The sequence below is a fragment of the Ambystoma mexicanum genome, chromosome 9, assembly GCF_040938575.1.
Source record: "Ambystoma mexicanum isolate Mex_15411 chromosome 9, UKY_AmexF1_1, whole genome shotgun sequence".
Lineage (NCBI taxonomy): Eukaryota > Metazoa > Chordata > Amphibia > Caudata > Ambystomatidae > Ambystoma > Ambystoma mexicanum.
Window position 1 is genome coordinate 680526505 of NC_090931.1, and position 22293 is coordinate 680548797.

The 22293-nt window shown below is 47.1% G+C and overlaps 1 protein-coding gene across 15 annotated transcripts in view; it reads left to right on the forward strand.

Annotated features, from left to right (window-relative positions):
- ABI2 (abl interactor 2) overlaps positions 1-22293 on the forward strand; it is a 1586546-nt gene that overhangs the window by 441578 nt on the left and 1122675 nt on the right. The window lies entirely within an intron of this gene.

The following is a 22293-nucleotide window of genomic DNA, read 5'->3' on the forward strand; positions in this document are numbered from 1 at the left end:
TGCCTACATAAAAGTATGTGTAGGCGTGCCGAGGAAAGGGAGGCGGAACAGAGGCCACACAGACATTGATTGCTCTAGGTCAGCTGACCTTGAGAGTGTGCAAGTGAATGGGAAGGGGGAGGGCAAAGTGCAGTACATGGGAACAATACAAAGTAGAATACCATGCAGCTACGGCCGGTGCTGGCAAGTGCAAGGATAAGTGTAGACATGAAGTGGTGGCTGGACTGTTTGTTATAGAAAACAGTCCTCAAGTGCAGGAGTTGATAGAAAGCCAGTGTAGGGGTGGAACTGTTCAGAGGGAGGTGGCCTGGGGCACAGATTATAGGGTGGGTAGGAAACCAGTGCACTACTTTTAAGCCAGGAAGTGAGAAGGGGGGAAAAAGAGAAGCACATGGAAAGGATTTCAGGTGCTTTCAGACCCTACGATGTTTCTCCTCAAGATCAAGGGAGACCGAGAGCGTGTTCCACAGGAAGGGCCCCAGCACAAGAAACCCATATACCGCCATCTGGTTGCGTGTAGAAGCAACTGACCCTGAGGGAGTACGAGGAGGATGAGGGAAGAGCTGGAGCAAGCAGGTATTTAGGAAGTGAGAGTGCAAGGTATTGAGGCCCAAGGGACTAGAAGGCTTTCTGCATAATGTACAGGGCTCTTATTTTATTGTTCGCAGCCACTGTGAGATATTGCAGACATTTTAGTCCAGCAGAGATACAATCCCTGCCGTTCAGCCCAAGGACACTCGTCTAATCGATGAGTTGCTGAGGGCGCAGAGTGTAAGCTGCCAGATTTAAAAAGAGCCTGTGGCAACAGTGCAGCGTACAAAGCACGACAGCTGTGCAGACACTGACCTTTTGGAAAGTGACTGTAGGTTGATAAAATACATTTAGTGGTGGCTTTAGTGCCTTCTTTTTATGAGTTATGTAGTAGGTGGGTTAGTGGGGAACAATTCTCGTAGCATTGTCGGAAGGAAAGAACAGAGTTCCTGTTTCGCTAATGTACGATATGGGTTAATGAAAACGTTGCAAGCGCATACCAACAAATTGCCAGTTTATGGTAGGAGATGGGAGGAACATCAGTATGTTTTTTAAACACATAGTGGACGCTTAGAGGCAGGTATCGTGCTCAGAGGCACTTATAACAGAGTTGTGAATATACTGCAAAAACATTTTTCATACCTTTCTTTTGTGGTGATGGGTGCTTATGTGGATGAATGTGCATATATAACTCCTGCAATGTTTCACTGAACTTTCCACTGGACGTGCTTTCCAATAACAGCACTCGTGCAGGATGATTTTGTAACTGTACATATGAAGCCTTATGGAGAACTGACATTGTAAGATGCTGAAGTCTAGGAGGGCATTGGTGGATGTGTGTGTGCGTACTTAGCAATGCCTAATAAGGGCGTGGTGGGAAGAGGATAGTGGAAAGGGAAGGAGGACTGTTCATGATTTACTGGGGGGTGGTCCTTACAATACTTTGCGAGGCACACGTGCTACATTCTGCGCTTTTGAACATGCTGGCCAATGGAAATGCAATTGTCCAATCAGGTGGTTAGAGTGTGCGTCACAGGAAAGGGCAGCCATATTTTGTTACATTACTCTGTAGTGAGGCTGGCGGAGATGGCAATACGCACAGTTTTCATAGTGGGTGATCGCTTTGTGCTAGATCTGCTCCAGTATGCCGTGGAAAGAGACCTTAATGGCAATTTGAATTTGGACAACGTGGAGAATTTATGGTGCGTTATCGTTGTCTGTACTTTTCGACCATTTGCTTGCAGAATGTCGACGAGTGGCTACTTTAGGTACTGTACACATTGTGGTACTGCACTATGGAGCATTGCTTTTGGGTTCCATAGCTTGTGCAAGTGTGTACCATCAACTCAAAAAGATGATGAAAGAAGTGCAGCACATTTTTGCCACTGCGAAGGTGCTTTTCTCATGTATACCACCAAGTCAGTATATAACCATCTCAATGAATGTTGCTGGCAGCCAGAGGTGGGAAGGCGTCTTATCAACAGAAGCATGTGTAACTTTTTGCATGCTGCTGGCTGTGACAATAACATTGGTTATCGATATGTGCACCTTCTCAATGGAAATGGAATTTCATTGTCGCCCAGTGGCAATGAAATTTGGTTTTCCAATCTACAAGCTGCACTGAAGACGCTATTGTAAGAATGTGAGGCGCAGTGCAAAAAAATAAAAACAATTATAAAAGCCCAAAGAAAGTTATGACTGTTGCAGCTGTTTTAAAAAAATAAAACCGCTTTAAGAGCCACCACTACAAAGGACATCCCCTACCCTCGTTTACATTGATTTCCCTACTCCTGTGTGTGCACACCTGGAAAAGTCAGCAGACATAGCGTTAGTTGCAGGCTTGTACGTGTAACATATGCCCCTTTTGCACACAGCCACCTTAAATTTTGGACTGTGGAGGACACAGGATTGAGTGATAAGCTTTTTGGGTGTGGAGTGCACGCACAGACTATGGTATACAGTATATTTGTCGACCTAAATGCAGAGGGTGAGCCTATGGCTGTGTGTTGTACGAGCCATAGCGCATGCTTTGTGGGTGAATTGCACATACATCACTTGACAGTGAATGGAAAACAGAGTCCGGTGGGAGTTGTGTGGAGTGTATCATGTGGGTTTGTATGCGTATGGAGCACCTACAATGAGGGTATTGCTTTTGGCTGGTCTGTGTGAGACTTTGGAGACGCTCAACACGATATTATTGTTGCTTATGGAGGGACAAGTGAACACCATGTAACACGATTTTCAATGCTGTTTGTGCTGAGGGAGGCAGTAGGCTAGGTAATGCTTCCGTTTCCGATCTCCTGCATAATTGTGTATCCCATTACGCAGACACTCATGTAGGCGCGTTATTTTTTATTTGGTCCATAAATGGAGAAAGCGTGGTACATTGTGAAGAGACATATTTGTGTCTTTTTACAACTTGTGCCGTTGTACTGTACAAATGGGAATCTATCGTTTCACACCACAAACAGTTTTCCCCACAAATAGCGTTCCTGTTGATATTACTGCATTTACGAATTCTGCACGCTCTTCACACATTGCCTTGCTGCACTTTTTGGAAGTATAGGAATAATATTTGTGCTTGCTGTGCGATCTTGAAAATGCACGGCAACACGCACAACCATCTGTTTCAACAGCCACCCATTTCTTCCTGTTTCCACTGCAGTGTTTTCCACAGTACCACGGTTCCTTCCATTTAGCGTACAATTGTGTGGAGAGTATACGATGCACATCGCACTGCCTCCCTTCATTGCCACTTACATTGTGACTCTCTTTATCTCATCATCAGCCACAAAAAATATTGCTAAAGTGACCTTATGGTGAAGGTGGGGTACTACAAACATATCACTTTTACTGTAACCACAATGCTTAAGCAACGTTTCCGTTACAGTGCCCTGCTAAAAACCTATGAAATTCACAAACAAAAAACATTGTTAAAGAGACGTTAAGGTTAAGTTGCACTACTAAAAAAACCTATTAAATGAATTGGAAAAACGTTACTGCAGGGACGTTATGGTTACAGGTAAAACCGAAAAAACCCCAGAAATTCACCAGTTATTGTAAGGTGCACAACCATAACTCGCGCTACCACTGTGCATTGCAAGGACTAACACCATTACCTCAAAGATGACATCACTAATGTCATTGATGACATCACATATGAAATCCATTTTGGTGAAAAGGGTTGTGTTTATAATATTGATAACAAGATGTCAGGTGTGATTGTGTAATGTTAAACATGTAATAACCAGCTAACAATTCAATACTTACTACACACTTCTGCTAGTACAAACATTGCATATGAAGACCCACAATGCATACAAATCAGAGGCACATACATGGTAAGTACAGTAAGGAAGAAAGAAACATCATCAGAAAATGTCAGTAGCAATGACGGTTTATCTTCATTTATACAAATGAATTGTGTGTTTGAGGCCTGCCTATTACCCCATGTATGTGCAGCATGAGCTGAGACCAAACCCTAGGGAAAGTACTTTAAGAACATATGACAAGGTTAACGTCTAGATATACAGCACCTTTTGAATTTTAATATTCTGAATGTCAGTGAAGAAAACCATATGGCCTAGATATTTCTGTGAGCCAGATATGTGATGTCAACTTTGAGGTCCTGGGTGTTTTTTAAAGGGACATTATAGTTACTTTGCACTAATAACAACCTACATCAAAAACAAATGAAAAGGGTCAAGGAAACCAAAAACCACCCACTCCTGTGATCAGTTAGCACATTTTTCACCGTAAATGTACAACAATCAATGATTTTAATGTAAGCCACAAAGTGACATGTATCTACAGGCAGATTGACACAGGAAGCTCAATTAGTACAAATGGAAATCAATAAATGATACATGCAGTGTTAATCCAAGGTGACTGCCTTGGATTGTGATTCTGAACAAAGACGTACAAACCCTGCTACCATAGTAGGACTAACATGAGTTACAACATTACAAACGCAATACAGTACATGGTGCTAAATAGCACAGAGGTAAAAACAGTGTGTGTGTGTTAAAACACTGGGACTTGAAGTCATGTAGTCAACACAGGGTGTTTCGGCCTTAAAGGGCTGGATTGATAACCGTTCCTGTGCAGGCCTTAATCAGGACGGAGAACTGCAGGAGGGGAATATCCTGTGTGTTCTGTCTGAGAAGCAAGACAGAGAATCGTGTCAGGAGAGTGGGTATGGTTTAGGGTGCAAGAAAATCACTAATTAATTGGTCAGCAATAAATGCCTGAGTAACTGGTGCTTGCCTCACCGGGGAGTACAGTGTCTGGCTGAGTAGAGCACGGAGTGGAGTCGAGGGCCAACTGGTACAGGTCAGCGATCTGTCCGGGACAGATGATGTCCTGGTATGCAGGTCGAAACTGGGGAGAGGACCACAGGAATTAATGGAGTCTGAGAGGTGCTAGAGAAGGACTCTAGTGCCAGTGTCAGTGATTCACATATCATTCCAGCACCTTACCTCAGTAATGTAATCAATATCAAAAGACAAAGGCGGAGAAACCTCCTTTAGAATAATGGTGGTTCTGCACGTGTCTTACTCCGGCGTGTCTGAAAGCATAGCCAAAGCGGAGCGTCGTCAAGGGCATGGTCCGGGAGCACTAAAGAGAGAATCAAAAGTGCATCCTACCTGGATGCGGTTTAGGGACGGACTCCTTGCTGTCATGGCCTGGCTACTGCTGTATATGTAGCGGTGGCCATTTTGGAAATGCCAACGTGGCAAGTATTGGCCGTCCGTGAGAGCCACAGGACGGGATCTCACCGAGCGAATTAGGCATGCCCAAGCTCGCAAAATTATTGGGCATAGTGCGTGTGTGACTAGAATTATGATGTTGAAAATGCAATGTTTACGCTGGTTACCATAGTAACCGTCCGTGGTTGAGGCGAGCGCACGAGGAGCTTGTGACGGAGTGCGAGAAAAAGGTGCCTCAATGGTGCCTGATCCGCGCGATCATAGGTGCATACGTGTATATGTTGAGCACAATTACGGCATGTAAGACGTCATACGTGATTACAATTGCAAAGTTAATTGGAGGCATATCATATGTGGCAAAAAGTAATGGTCTCAACAGAAAATGTGTGCTGGAACAAATAAGACACAAATCATGTTAACCACCTCAGCAGTGGCATGAGGGTGAGCTGGGTGTAATGGTGCAGGATCTTTAGTCGTACAGGTTTACGCACCTGATAATAATCACCAGGACGGTAGCTGTGTGGTGAATAAGGAAGATGTTAGGCAGAAACCTGTGCAGTTCCCTTAGGGAACACTGCAAAAAGTTTAAGACTACAGGTGTTAGCATTACACCCAATTGGTAGCAGTCTGCACCACCCAGATTTACCTGGTAGCTGTGGCTGAGCAGTCAGACTTCTCTCAAGAAGAGCTAGGCAGTATATAGAGTATACACAATAGGGCCAAAAATACAGTAGCACAAGCAAACACTGACCAGCGCTTTGGTATAAAAGTATATAATTATTTATTTAAAAGTACACTTGTAAAAATACACTGGCACTAATATGTCAAGCAAGTTCAAACACAGTCACTAGAAATATATACACCTCCCTAATTAATAATTTGACAAGTCCAGGTTAAGACACCACTTATTTAGCAAAACAGAGGTGAGCGCGTAACCATAGATGGCACTCCAATAATGTGTTTAAAAAGGGAGAGAAAAGGCAGAATAGGAAAATCACACAGTACCAACACTTTTACAGAACCACAGCAAGTCAAGAAAGGCAGGGTCTACTGTAGAGCAAAAAGTTCATAGGCCAGGCCCACTCTTGGCGAGAGCAAGGCGGAATGTGCCCAAGATCACACAGTGGAAATGCACTCAGTCTTTGCAGGAAAGTCAAAAAGAGGTTGGATCAAGTTAGAAAGGTAATGTTAACGGGTGCAAGGTCACCCCAGGATAGAGATTCAAGGATTTACGGGACACCTTGGACAGTCTGTTGCAAGGGAGACCAGGCGGGACAAAGTACCTGAAATGGAGAGAAAGCTCCAGCGGGGGCAGTTGTTCCTGGCAGCGGGTGCAAGTCGGGGCTTCATCCAGGGGAAGAGAAAATCAGTCGCGGAGTTGAAGACCCAACCGGGGAATAAATATTAAATAAATAACCCGGCGGTATCTTTAACATTGCACCAAAAAAGTGGTGCGTTTAAAATGAATGGGAATATCACCAGCCAGAAACTCGACAAGAGGGGACTGGACAGTGCCCCCTTGAAATACAGTCCCAAGGGCAATCGAATTACCCCTACCAGTACTTCCACAATATGATGGTTTGTACTGGTTCTGTTCACAATTTAAGACTAGTAAAGCCAATGGTGACTTTACATGCCCTGGGAGACAGTAGTCAGTCCCAGGGTATGGAGTCTATGCTTGGGGGTCACTATGACACCCCTGTGTTACTGCACTGAGGGTGCTGTGTAACATCCTTACCAAAAACACATGAAGCCCTATGGGGTAAAAGACCCCATAGCCCATAAAACACATTACAAAGTCAAAGGACATTCTCAAATCATGCCTAAGAGTGGGAGAAAAAGAGTCTCACTCTTAGCAGGAGAAAAAAATTAAACCCCGAAAATCCAGCAAAGCTGCTGGGGGACTCACTAGGTTTGGGAAATTAGCCTTAACAGAGAATTCTCCCTAACAGAAGACCGTGATCCTCGGCGTGTCGGTGCATGGGTGGGTATCTACTGTTCAAAATCAGGTAGATCTATACCAAGTCCATCGTTACATATTTTAGTGCCAACAGTTACAGTAGAATACAGATGAGATAGCTCAGACAAAATAATACACGATGACAAAAAGCACACCGAGGTGCTTAACACTGTGTAGGCTAGCGACGGTGAAATACGTCCAAACATTGATGGAAATAATTGTCCACTACCTGTGGCTCCGGTGTCATAGTAAAAGGACAGGACTACAGTCACACAGTAAATGGAAACCTAATGTAGCAATGTCATTGTTAGAGTCACAAGTACACTCACTGCAGTGGAACCCAGTAAATGGTAAAATAATGCACACAACGTCTATTGGTAATCAATAGTTCTGAAGGTAATAATTGTGAATCATGTCATGTTAGGAAGTTTCCACTGTTTAGAACATGATCCACTGGTGAGATTACAGATCAGAATGTTGGTGCGAGTGACCAGCAAGACTAACATAAGACACTGGTCGTGATTGCAGGAAGGCTTTCCATTCGACTGAGGCCATTCTTAACCATATCAAGTGTATGTACCCATTTCTGTTCAAGTTGGGTTAATGCCTTGTCAATGGGTCCCCCACGCTTAGTATGGTTGAGTTTTTGAAGTACAAACCACTTCAGGACCATGTTACTGTGTTTCTAGACATAATGTTCAACCCAGGGTTTATCTGGTACTTTATTTTTAATGCAGGACCGGTGTTCCGATATCCTCACTCCGATCACCCTTATAGTTTTGCCAACATATTGCAATCCGCAAGGGCATTGGATGATGTAAATCAAGAATTTGCTGTTGCAATTAATGTGATCTTTCAGATCCCAGGTGATGTTTGTATTGGAAGATTTTTGTGGTTTCAGTGAAATTGCAGGCAAGTCAGTGCCCACATGTATAGTGTCCTTTCACAGGTGGGAGGTTCCAGAGCATGTTGGTGGCTCCCATGGGTTCCAAAATAGTGTGTACCAGAGATACTTTCAAATCTTGATTTTTCTTGAAAGAGAAAAAAGGCTTCTTGTCCAGGCTTCCCATGTTCTTCACCAGGTGCCAATGTTTCTTTACTGTTTTTTTGATCAAGTTGCTTAAGGGGCTAAAGGTCATGACGCACACTAGTCGATCTAGATTGCTCTTCGGTTTCTCCGTGAGACAAACTTCTCTGTGTTTGGGCAGCTCTTTTCTTGGAGTCCTTGGTCGACTTTTGTGGATAACCTCTGTGGATGAGTCTTTGCTGTAAATCCTGATTGTGCGTCTTGAACTTGTCTTGGTCGTTACAGTTTCTTCTGAGACGCAAGAATTGCCTGTATGGTAAATTGTATTTGAGACCGGCAGGGTGGTAGCTGTCAAAGTGCAGTAGGTTGTTACCGTCTGTAGGTTTGCGGTACAATTCGGTTTTCAATTGATCTCGGGATCTGTAGATGTGAAGATCCAGGAAATCAATACTGTAGTAGTCACATTGGATAGTGAATTTGATATGTGCTTTGCATTGATTGAGCCACTAGTGGAACAGTAGTAGGTCTTGCTGTGTGCCTCTCCAAATCGGTAGCACAACGTAAATGTAACGGATCCAGGTGATGATGATCTGTATGGGTTTTTCATGGCGAAGATGTTGTCGATTTCATATTTGGCCATATAGAGGTTGGCAACATCGGGTGCAAAGCTCGCCCCCATGCTCACACCTTTGGTTCCCTTGTACAGTTGATTCCAGAAAAGGATAAAAATTCTCGGACATCGCGAGTCTCACACACTGAAGGATGAAATTGGTGAGAGTCGAGGTGGTGTCATCCCTGCGGTCTAGGAACATCTTTAGTGCCACTAAACCTTATTGCTGTGGTATTGAGGTGTAGAGTGCCTCTATGTCCATGGTGGCTAGGATGTCATCTTCTTGTAGGGTTATCCTGTTTATTATGTGGATAGTACTGGTGGTATCCTTATGGTTTGATGCCATTTGGTTGACAAAGGGTTTAAGGAAAAAATCTGTGTAGAGGGGCCGAGGATCTAGCAAAGAGTTGCATGCCGAGACTATCGGTCTGCCGGGTGCTTTCTCTGCGTTCTTATGCACCTTCGGTAAAATGTAGAACGCAGGAATGCGGGGGGTGCGATTTATTGAGAAAAATGTGGTGTTCTTCGCATATCCATCCTTGCTCTTCAGCGTGTCTGGTCAGGCTCCTGATTTCCTCTTGTAGATGCTTCGTAAGGTCATGATTAAGGGTCTGGTAAGCCTCGTCTCCCAGGCGGCGCAGGCATTCCAGATTGTAGTTAATGGTGTCCATAACAACTATGCCCCCGCCCTTGTCCGTTTGTTTAATAGTAATGGACTTGTCGTTCTTCAATGAGAGGAGCGCAGCTCTCTTCTTGTTGTAAGTTGTCTAGATAATGGTTGTTTTTGCATAGACCTGAGATGACAGCCCTGGTGACCAATTTCTCTCGAAAGTTTAAAATTCGCATGGGATGGTATGAGGAGGAGGGTAAAAGGTAGACTTTGTTTTAAGACCGGTAGTGTTCGCACATTGATCCGAGTCTAGGGTTGGTCACAGAATCTTGGGTTTTTGCTTTTCTAACTTTTGGCACCAACATATGTAACCATGGACTCTGTATCTCTCTACCTGATTTTGAACAGTAGATACCCACCCATACACTGACACACCAAGGATCACAGTCTTCCTTATTCAGCACACAGCTACTGTTCTGGCAAATATTATCTGGTGCATGAACCTGTGTGACTAAAGATCCTGCACCTTTACACCCATCTCACCCTCATGCCACTGCTGAGGTGGTTAACATGATTTGTTTCTTATTTGTTACAGCACACATTTTCTGTTGAGACTATTACTTTTGCTACATATGATGTACCTCCATTTAGCTTTGCAATTGTAATCACGTATGATGTCCTCCATGCCGTACTTGTGCTCAACACACACACACACACACACACACACACACACACACACACGTATGCACCTATGATCGCTTGGATCAGGCACCATTGAGGACCCTTTTTCTCGCACTCTGTCACACGCTCCTAGTGCGCTTGCCTCAACCACGGATGGTTACCATGGTAACCAGCGTGAACAATGCAGTTTTTTCAAGATCATAATTCTAGTCACACACGTACTATACCCGATAAGAGCTTGGGCATGCCTACTTCTCTCAGTGAGATCCCGTCCTGTGGCTCCAACGGTCGACCAATACTTGCTAGGTTGGCAATGACCACAGCTTCATATACATCGGTAGCCATGACGACTGAAAGCTCCGCCGGAGGCCATGACAGTAAGGAGTCGGTCCCTAAACCGCATCCCGGTAGGATGCACTTTTGATTCTCTTTAGTGTTCCCGCACTCCTGCACCATGCCCTTGACGACGCTATGCGTCGGCTATGCTTTCAGACCCACACCGGAGTAAGACAGACACGTGGAGAGCCACCAATATTCTAAAGGAGGTTTCTCTGCCTGTGTCTTTTCTCTTTTCTTTTGTGCGATCTTCCGGACGCACCAACGGCACCTCCTCTGATTCAATTGATATTGATTACATTACTGAGGTAAGCTGCTGGAATGATTGTATGTGAATCATTGACACTCGCACCAGAATCCTTCTCTAGCGCCTCTCAGACTCATTCATTTCTGCGGTCCTCTCCCCAGTTTGGACCTGCATACTGCATACGTCCCGGACATAGTCTGTCCGGGACGGACCGCTGACCTGTTCCAGTTGGCCCGCGACTCCCCTCCGTGCTCTACTCTGATGTCATGGGTGTTAGTCCTTGCAGTGCACAGTGGTGGCGTGAGTTATGGTTGCTTAGCTTGCCATAATGAATTTCTGGGGTTTTTAAGTTCTACTTGTAACCATAATATGGATAGGTTGTTAGCGCAAAGTAACCATAATGTCTCTTTAAAAAAAATTTTGCACTTAATTTGATAGGTTTTTACTAGCGTAACTTAACCATAATGTCCCTTTTTGGCGTTTTTAGTTATATATATATTTTTAGTAGGAAAGTCACAATGCCTTGCTGCTGTGGCTCAGAACTGGAGGTGAACTTCCAGCGATGGCTGCTAGGAGTAGTGTTTGGAATGTGAGTTGGCTCGAGTGGACTTTCCTACTTTCACATTTCAGGTACGTTTTTATTTTTATTTTAAACCCACCATAACTTTCTTTGTGTGTGTGTGTGTGTGTGTGTGTATGTATGTTATATTATGGCTCTCCAGTGAATGTCAACTTAGAACAATTAAAAAAAAGACCTACAACAGATTAATGTGGTTTCCAAACTCTCGTGTATGAAGCAATAGCCCAGAAGGGTTCACCTATCGATACAAGAGATACGAAAGTAGTCAAAATATGACTATTTCCTAGGTGATAAGGGCTTAAGACATACATTGGATATATGTAACAATAGATTTTTAAGGCGTTTGGTGTTGGAATTTAAGAAATATGTCGCACATTTTTGACATAAGGACACATAACTAATACCTTTTGAATATTATTTAATACGAGTCCCTCACTTGATGCGGAACGTAGGAGATAAGTTTACGCACATTTGGCACTGAATACAAAGGATGCTGCTTATGCGCACACACTTAATTCATGTGACGCTGCTAACCCACTGTTGTACCTGACATACACAAACATCACAGCCTAATAACATAGTAATAGGATGTAGCCGCGTAGGATTAAGAGATATTTAATCTCAATATTCATGTGCAATAAATAAATGTGTGGACAACATATAAAATAGAGCATTAGATTTGAATGATATAGCGGATGCGTTATGGAACTCCAAATCATAGACCATTTTAAAAACCTTTATTTGAATGTCTGTTCAATATGACACATGTATATGGATCGAAATGAAGAAGTAACTGCACAAATGTACTTTATAGAAAAATCTAAGGGCATGCTGCTAAAATATTTTGTTAACGCATGATTGCACTTTATTTGAAACTCAACATTATTATGAAATGTGTATGACTGATGTATATTGAATTCAATGGACAAGCCATTTTACAAACTTATAAAATCTAAATATTTAAGGAGATACTGTTAAATTGGGCTGCCCATGCATGGTTACATTTTAGTTGACATTTACAGGGTAATTCATCGAATAAATGTGCGCCGAAAAGGGGAGCGCAAGTGTGAAAATCGCATGCGCACGTGTGCGAAAGCGGCGCACGCAGCCGTTTGTCGATACATGGAATGCGCTGCGCACGTAAACCATGGGATGTGCGCCAAATCTGTCGGTGGCGCACACGGACGCACACATCACTAAACACTGTGTGCGACGCGCACAGCGAAAGCGCACGTCGTGTAGTGCACACAAGAAAAGGGGCCGGTACACGGGGCATAACATGCGGAATGGGGAACAACGTGTGAAAATGTGGGAGTTACGGGGGAAGTACCAGAGGTAAATGCTCGCAACACTCACACGCGCAAGCTATCACGTATTCATGGAATCGAACAGGGGAAACCTGTGCGCCACAAAAGACACACTAATCCGGGAACAGCGGATAAACAGTGGATAAACAGCAGCATAAAAGTGCGCGCAAACAACTAACAAGCTCATACGCTACGATGAATATACCGTTCCTCGCAGCAGTGGTTGTGGGACACCGCAGGAGGAGGAGGAGGATAGCCAGGCCCGCATTTTTTTTTACCCAGGACCAGCCTTTTTGGGATGCCTGATGACCAGGTCTATGGGAGGTACAGGTTTCCACCACTAATAATCCTAGAATTGGTCAGGGAGTGTGAGGATGACCTCACATCACCCACCCTGTGCTCCCAAGCACTGAGCCCCTTGGAAAAGGTGCTCAATGTACTGCACTTCTTGGCAACTGGGTCATTTCAGCGGACAAGTGCTATAGTTGGGGGGTGTCTCACAGGCCATGTAGTCACGCTGCCTACACCAGGTGTTGGCGATCATGACTGCACGCCCCTCAGTCCGCAGGCACATATACATGCCCAGAACACCTGCAGAAAGGCAGGCCGTCGTCCAGGACTTTTACGGGGTGGCACACTTCCCCAAAGTGCTAGGTGCCATTGATTGCACCCATGTGGCTCTACGTCCTCCCAGGGCCACTGAGCACATCTATCGAAACCGCAAGCACTGGCATTCCATCAACGTGCAGGTTGTATGTGATGCCAAGGGAATCATCACCTCAGTATATGCCAACTATCCGGGGTTCAGCCATGATAGTTTTATATTCCGAATGTCAGCCCTAAACCGGGACCTGGAAGATGGGCGGGATGGCGACACATGGCTAATTGGTGTGTATAAATGCCTCTGCACATGCATGCATGTCAGACACTGAGAAATGGGAAAACCCCACTAATAACAACCATTATCACCTCCCATGGGGACAGTGCCTACCCTATGAGCACCTACATGACGCCAATACGGAACCACACCACCCGAGGTAAGACACAACACGGCCCATATTGCAACCCGGGGCATAGTGGAGTGCACATTCGGACCGCTCTGGTGGGCAGCTGCTATATGCGCCCCCAGTAGTGTGCAGGATCATAGAGGCAGTATGCGTCCTGCACAATGTTGCAACCCGGCGGGGCGTGCCGGTTGACATGGTGGTGCCCCCGCATCCCCAACCACATGCACGGCCGCTGCGAATGGGAGGTGAAGGGGCATGTGGTGAGGCAGCCCGTACCCAGCTTGTGGCAAATTTCTTAACCTAAAATCCCACCACTGCGGAGTGCACACAGGCCTGGCACATACCAGCTGACAATTTATGATGATGACAAAAGGGACAGTCAACTGTCACAACCATACCACCCTGAGATTGTTTACCTGGACGTGCTACATTGTGTGCATCCCTAGCTACTTAAACACTCAGAATGCTGTGTCAGTAAAAGGCACACATTCATGCAGCATGAAGGACTACCCCCTTGCACAATACTACGACCAAATAGTGGCATGTCACCCAACCCCTCCCTAACCCCATCTCAGCTACCCAACATACCATGGCATGCGATGTGAAAGCAACCAAATGAATGCAATAACACATGACACAAGTGTCACAAAGTGCACCGTCCCAAATGGAAACAGGCCACAGACGATTGCCTCTCACTAATGAAAAAAAAACAGCACACTTGAACAAATACTTACCAGCAAGACAAAACATCAGTACAGGATCCAACAGTGGTAACATATGACAGTAAAAAATGAATGTAGTACAAGTGTCACAACCTGACAAAGACAGCACATCAACTCCCTCCAACTGCAGTGTGTTGCTGGTAGACAAATGTGGCAGTGTACTGCATACAACATGATCTGCATCTGCAATGGAGAAGGGCTTGTTAAGACATGAAGAAGCTACATGTATATATGCAAAGAGTCCTGTATGTAAAACCATTTACAAATCCACCATGCAGTGGAGAAATGAACAACAATCCCCACTAGGGATGTATACACAGTTTGGACTACAGACTGCCCACACAACTTATGGGTGCCCAATGCCTCTGTGTAAGTTACTGTCACTTGGTCACACCCTTTGCGAGCCCATGGAAAGGGGAAGCAGGAGGTGTGTGTGTGTGTGTGTCAGGAACCCAAGTTTCTAACCCAAAGACAGGACAAGCCTGCATGTGCCCAGCTGGAATACACAGTGGATGCCTACGGGAGCCACACAAAGCAACACACTGTAAAATTCACAATCTGAAAGAAAATGGTTATGAACAAAAAAGTAAATGCAAATTAAATAAAGAAAAAGTAAATGTAAAGTAAACCAAATAAATTCAATAATAAAGTAAAAATCAGAATACAAATCAAATTAAAATAAATGCATGAAAATTAAAATAACAAATTAAAAATGATAATAAAATGAAAATAATAAATAGAAAAAAGATGAAATAAAGATAACAAATGAATTAAATACTAATTCTATTTTGCAATTCGGAATGAAATATAAAAAACCAAAAGAAAAACAAAAATAAAAAATGGCCATGTATTGACCAGGGGTGGGGGGGCACCCAGGAGGGAGGAGGTACAGGGTACACCCCAACACCAACATGCATGCATGTTGAGAAAAAAAAATAAACCCTCCATGGGCTCATGGCCTGCACGGCTACCCTACAGTGGGAGAACTGCCGTCGCTGTCATCACCCTCTGGTGGTACATTAGAAGGTGCAGGTAATATGGGAGGCAGACCACGCAAAGCCCTGGCATGCTCCTCCATGGCAGCAAGCATGCAGGTCTGAAAGGTTTCGTTGTGCAGGATGATGGTACGGAGATCCCCATCAGCAGCACCTCACGGGTAGCACGCATTTCTGCCTGCAAGGCCTCGCGTGATGCCCGGATCTCTTTACGGGTTGCCTGGAGCTCAGCTGAGAGTGTGCGTGTTAGCTGCTCCAGCTGCTGTTCTGACCTTGTACTCTGGGACACCTCAAGTGCACCCACAGTATCCGAGGGACCTGTGTTCTAACTTCAGTGCATCCCTGTGGGCCTGTGACTCTGCAGATATGGCTGTGTGCAGAGTCTCCAGTCCAGTTCGTCGGTCCCTGTTGGACGCCAACATGTCATCCCTGTGTGAGCGGCACATGGACTCTGTGGGCTGCTGCTGGAGCTCCACCTTTTTTTCTTGGGGGAGAATGGAAGTGGCCACCCTATCCACGGCCTGAGCCATCATCTCACATGATGCCCCCTGTTGTGCTGCAATAGTGTACATGGAGTTCTCCCCCACAGTATTGCCTGGTGGCGCACGACCACCGCATTGGCGGGCACCACACCTGTCTGGGGCAAGGTAATGTGCACCTTGCTGTGCTGGCACTGCCTGAGGCTGCAGGACTGCATTCCCTCTTTGATCTGCTGGCCCAGGAACAGGAGCAAATATTGTGGAGTGTGACCCTACATCCGTATCCGCCACAGGCAGACTTTCCAACACTGAATGCCCCATAGAGGGGTCTACCCCCAGTGCAGGTGGGTTGGACAGAACAGCATCCCTGCCAGAAACACTTACCTGTGACGGGACATATGTCTCAATGTCAGATTCAACACCTGATTCATAGAGGTCTCCGGAGGTATACCCAGAGACACCCGTGGACAGGATGGTCTGTAGGAGTCATGGATTTTCATCCACCACCACCCCACGACCTCCACTGGTGCCTGGTTGTAGCTGTGTACTCCTGCCTCTGCGCCATCTCCTCCTCCTCAACAGCATCTAGTGCCTCATCACCTGCAAAAACACAAAAGAAAAGTAATGAAAACGGGCATGAACAGCATAGCCCACACACATAGGCATGACGAGGTAGACATCAAATACATAAATGAAACATGTCACACATGACAATAACTCTGGCATGCATGCACTGGCAATGAAGTGGAAGGGGAGCCAAAAAGCAGACACTGAGGACTCCAAGATGGAAAAGCAACACATGTGCTTCATGGTGCATTGCACCTGCATCACACATCAGCCTGTGAGTGGCATGGACAATCCACTTACATGATACATGCAGCAGACAGATGGCACGTAGCATAGCCATGGCAGATTTGACAAGGACACCCAGATGGTAGCAAATCAGTACTGTCACCCATCCATGTGAGATGAACATCATGAAATAGAACATGCAAAAGAGTGTGACAAAACACATGTGCCACACGCTGCAACAAAGCCAGTGTTCACTAATGCAGTGATGGGAGGCACATGGATACATCAATGGTTGGTCACTTGGACATGACAGAAGACAATTGTCATGTTGAACATTCAAACAGGGCCCCAAAGTGATTGTGTGCAGGGCATGTGTAGGTGCACAATACTCAATCAGCCTGATTGATGAAATCATTCCCATAATAAGTAAAGAAATGTGGGGCATTGTGGGGTATAATCTATGTCTGAAGTATGTTAAATTTGGGGCACAACGGCACGAAAATGTGTTAAACATGCAAAGGATTCCATCAATCAGGCAGAATGAACAGGAAAAGAGTATGAACAATGTTGTTGCATGATGGCAGTTGAAGGGCAAGTGCAGTAATCAGGTGGAAATTGTTAACTGCGGTCAGAAGGGATACTGTAAAACCCAAACCCAAGGCCAGGGGATGGTTTGGAGGCACCACATTGGTGACCCATAGCAGTCATGACTACACAGCCTCACCTGGCACTCAATCAGAACACATCACCCAAGCAACATACACATGGTTTGCACACACATGCATGGCCAATCACCGGACATTGCCTCAAGATATGGTAGGTCTCCCACACCTTGGATCTGATCCTCTGTGATGAAGCCTCCAGCGATACTCATGTTCTGTGAGTACTTCCTCCTCTGGTGGAGACCCACTGCCAGTCACCAAAGTATAGGCATGATTGGAAGGCAGCTTGTTCTTTGCTCTGCGTTTGAGGTCATTCCACCGCTTAGAGAAATCATCAGCTGTGCGCCTCACAAATCCAAGGGAACTAATCTGGTCCGCGATGCACTGCCAGTGGGCCCTACGTTGAGCAGTCGTAGTCTTGCACCCTGCAGTCATCAGCATTTCGCGGCCATGGCCCGACACGTAGCCCACAAGTGGGTCTAGTTCCACATCATTGAAACTCTGCTTCCTTGACGTGCCGGAGGGGGGAGCCATGTCTGGGGTCCCAGCCTGTACCGCAAGAGCACCCTTCTTCCTCTTGAGAGGTGGTCCGGATCCTGAGTGGATTACGCCGCTCTGGTCGGTAGGGGCTGAAGCGCAGGTGGACTGGGCACTGGATCTAGCCAAAGACACGATGACCAAAGGTCTCGCTGCAGGCATTGGCTTCTGGGTGATGTTGGCAGGACCAACCTTGGTGTGATGGTCTTGGACCAACAACGTCCCGGCTGGGTGACTTGGAGCTGGGGTGGATTGAGCTGCAGCTGCCCCTGCCACCTCCTCACCCTGGCTACTTGGGGCAGCAGATGACATTGCTGCCCCAGATCCACGTGGCCTGGTGACAGCAACTTTCACCGCCACACGTGGCTTTGACTTGGTGACATGGAAGTCGGCCTATGAGTCATCCTGTGCCGGTTCGGTCAACAATATAGGCTGGGTTAAAGCCTGAGCTGGGATGGTGTCAGCTGCATCTCCCCGACCCATTGGCGGGGGGGCATAGGTGTCCCTGATTGGTCCTCCACGCACTGGTCTCTTGGGCCACCCTGCACATCCTGGCCACGTCCCCTACCGCGGACCCCTCTTGTAGGTGGGCCACCATTGCCTCCCTTACCACTTGGTCGCCTCCCAACCATGGCACTGATGTTCTTGTGCGAATGGGAGGTGCAGTAAACAATTGACTTGGGCAATTGGGTTGAAAGGGGCAGGGTACTAGATGGAATACGTACCCTAGTGCTCTAGCAAGGCTGTCTGTGACCCCTGGGGGAAGATGACGGGTCACGCAATGCTCAGGCACCCCAAAAACAAAATTTAACGTGCATGCGACCCCTGGTAGCCCACGTGCGTGGAATAAAGAACCCACACTACGCTGTGGCACCCAGAAACACAAAAATAAGCATATGCATGGTACACGCAGGCTACAATGACCTCTGAATGGGAGCGCGACACACGGGGGCAACCACAGTTGAAAAATACGTGCGCGACTCACTGTCTGCCTGGAAAAAGAATGTGAAAAAGACGCTCCCGCTAAAAGAAAAATTGAACGCTGTCTCAGTATACAAGGAGTACGAAATGGAACCATTGTGAAGTAATCGCATGTGACCCGACAAGAAGTGCTCGCTCTCCACAAAAAGCACGTACAAGAAAATGGCGTCCTACGCGTACCTTTTAACTCAGCCCACACGTGCGACGTCACTTATACGCTAAGGGGCTTTCCTCCAATTACACACAGTGGCACCCGGACGTGCAGTTTTTGCAGGTGTACAATCAACATGCACCCGTGTGGAGGGAAATGCCCACGTGTGTTACGTCAGACATGCTTACGCGCTAAGGCCCTTTCCTCGAATTACACGCTGATGTGCAATTTTTTCACGTGCCAATTCACTCCGTATCAAGCTGGCCACGCGACAACACACGGAAGACCATGCTCCTGCCCAGAAAGCCATTTTCCTTTCCCCCAGAGCCCCGAGCACGCTCCCACCTGCCATCTGCTGCTGCCTGCTTGCCTGCTGGCCACGTGCCCTGCTATTTGGTGCCTGCACGTCAGCCATATGCAGGGGTCCAGTTGCTCTGACCACCCCTGCTGGAACGGAACAGAAGACTCCCGACTGAAGTTCCATCGCTCCACAGCCCAGCACCACGACCCAGTTGCCCACCCACACCTGCCTCGGGGGTTGCCATGTTGGGGGGGGTGGGGGAGACACCATCGGAGACCACTGGCAACCCCCAGCCAGAGAGGCAGAGGGCTACCAGCGTCAGTGCCGCAGAAGTTGGTATCTGGTGAAGAAAGTCCTGGTGCATTATGATGCCCTTTCTGGAAGTTCACACGCCGACAAGGACGTAGAGGACCTGGGAGGACATTGTGGCTGCCATCAACGTGGAGGCGGTGGCAACCCTCGACATGCAACACACCCCGAAGCGCTGGGAGGACTTCAGGTCCAGGAGCCTCAGCAAAGCCCGGCGCCTCTTGAAGGCAGCGCATGCAGAGGGGTGCCGGGTCTGCCTTACCAACATCCAGATGAGGGTCCTGGAATGCATACACTCAGCACTGCACCTCCAGGTCCTTCAGAGGCATACACGTCCGGAGTCGAGTGGTAAGTGTCCATGCATACTGATTGGACGCAGTGCATGTTGAGGTGTGCCAGGAATGTCTTGAAAGGCCCATGTATGGATGTGTATGTACAGGGGCATGAGCCTGCCGCATGTGAGTCTAGTCATGTGAGGACATCAATGGTGTATGTGTTCAAATGTCTGATGCCCAAATGCATGTGTGGGTGCACACATGTATACATTTCTGTGTATGTCCTGCGGCATGGTTGTGGTGTGACACATGGATGCTGGTTCCACCTTCATGTATGTGCACAATGTACATGTGCATGTGTATTTGACATGTGTGCCACTGTGATACACCATGGATGCATATGACACCGACATGTAGGAGGCTGATTGGCAGATGTGACATGGATGCCGATAATTTCACTGCGACAGGGGGTGATGTACAGATGCATGCATGTCTGGTGGTGTGTATGTATGTGTTCGGCACTCCCCATGTTGCATGTGACGTCAGGCTAAACTTCGGATGCTCATGCTGTTGTATGTGTATGGATGGTGCTGCCTGCTGCAACATTCCTGTTAATTTGTGCATGTGTGTGGGTTCAAATGATGTGTGATGCCATTTGTGAAATTTGACACTGCCACTCATGTGCAACTGTCATGTGTGTATCAGACAATTGTACAGTGCCCTGATGCCTGTGTTCTGTCTCTCCCTGTCTGCAGCGTCAACTGATGAAGAGGGCGGAGACAGTGCTGTGGAGCACAGTGGCAGGGATCCCACCACCAGCCGGAGACGCAAGGCCCAGCTCCCCTCCCATGTTGTCATCTCGTCGGGGAGTGAGGAGTCTGGTGCCGCGTCCGTAGCTGCCGAGGGTAGGTCCAAGAGGTGGAGGTCGGAGGTGGACTCCTGCAGCAGAAGGGGCAGCTGAGGCCCCACAGGGGTTTATGGAGGAAGATGGCACAGAGTCATCCAGGTTGGTGGGGGGGTTTGGTTGAGGAGGCGGCCGTGGAAGGGCCACGCACAGGGTCTGGAGGGGAGATTCCACTGGTGCAGTCCAGGGGCAGGGACAGGAGGCAGCACAGGCGGCAGCGGAGGTGCCGGTGTGTAATCCTGTCCCCGATCCTGTCTGCATCATCCTGCACCAGCAGGGATGCCTTCGTCCAGACCCGTTTTCAGGGAGGGGATGCGCAAACTATAACTAGCCTTCCTCTCCCTGCAGACGTGGCAATCCGGGACCGTGTTGAGTCTGTCCTGGCTGGGGTGGCGTTGCTTCAACGTGGCATTCGGGATGACGTGCAGGGTTCTCGTGAGGACACTGCACGTTATTTCGGATGCCTCGTTGACACGTCAACCTATTGGGACGGGTCACCAGTGCTGGGTTCCTCCGTGTGTTGGACCTTCTACCGACCCCCTCCTCAACTGAACCCCCTATGCGCCACTCATCCTTAATGCCATCTTCCTGCCCAAGTATCACCTGTGCACCCTGTGGAGCTGCCCCTGACACAGGGGCCAGGCTGGTGGAGGACACATCCCTGCCACAGTCGGGAGTCGGAGGTCCAGCAGGGGGTGGCCACCACATCAACTGGACCCCAGCAGGAGGAGGATGTGCAGGCATCAACAGGCAGGTCACATGCACGGCAGCAGCAGGCACAAGGTGGGAGTGATGAAGGCTCGGGCATCAACATCAGAGGGGCAGGCATCGGCCGGAGGGCAGGAGGACCCTGGATTGGGAGTGTCTTACGTGTGGCAGCGGTTGGACTGGCAAATAGATGCGGAGCTGCAGCGGGTGGAAGAGGCACGGCTCACTATGGTCAGGGCAAAGAACTCCATGCGCAGGGCGTTGAGGCGGGCTGAGTTCCTCGAGGCAACTCGCAGGAAGTTGGAGGCGGCCATGGCTGCATCCTTGCGAGACTTCGGGCCAGGGAAGAGGCCCACCTCCGGGACGTTGAAGAGGAGCTTGATGATGCCCTGGCCCGGAAAATAAACAAGTGAGCTGTTGGACTTAAATAGTTCCTTTCAATCTTTTTTTCCTTGAGGGCGCATGGACTATGCCCTGCCTTTTTGTATATAGTTATTTATTAGGTTGAATTTAGGTTAGGTTTCCTTTGGATTGTTGGGCTCATGGACCCTTGGATGTTCATTTGTAAATAGTTTTGGACCTGGATTTCATTTTCTTGGACCCATGGTGGAATACTTTTCTTTTTTAAAACTCTGATTTTTGTTTGATGGACGGACCCATTGGAGCCATTTTCGTTTGGATTTTATTGGTTACAGCATTTTTTTTTTTTTTTCATTTTTGGACTTCCGGACTTGCAATTTTTTTAAAATTATTGAGTGTTTTTGTTTTATTCATTTGGTTTATTCTTCAATACACTTTTTTTCGATACTTTACTTATGTGGTCATCTCATTTGTTTTCTGCATGTCACAATGTAGTTTTTCACAGTCATGTG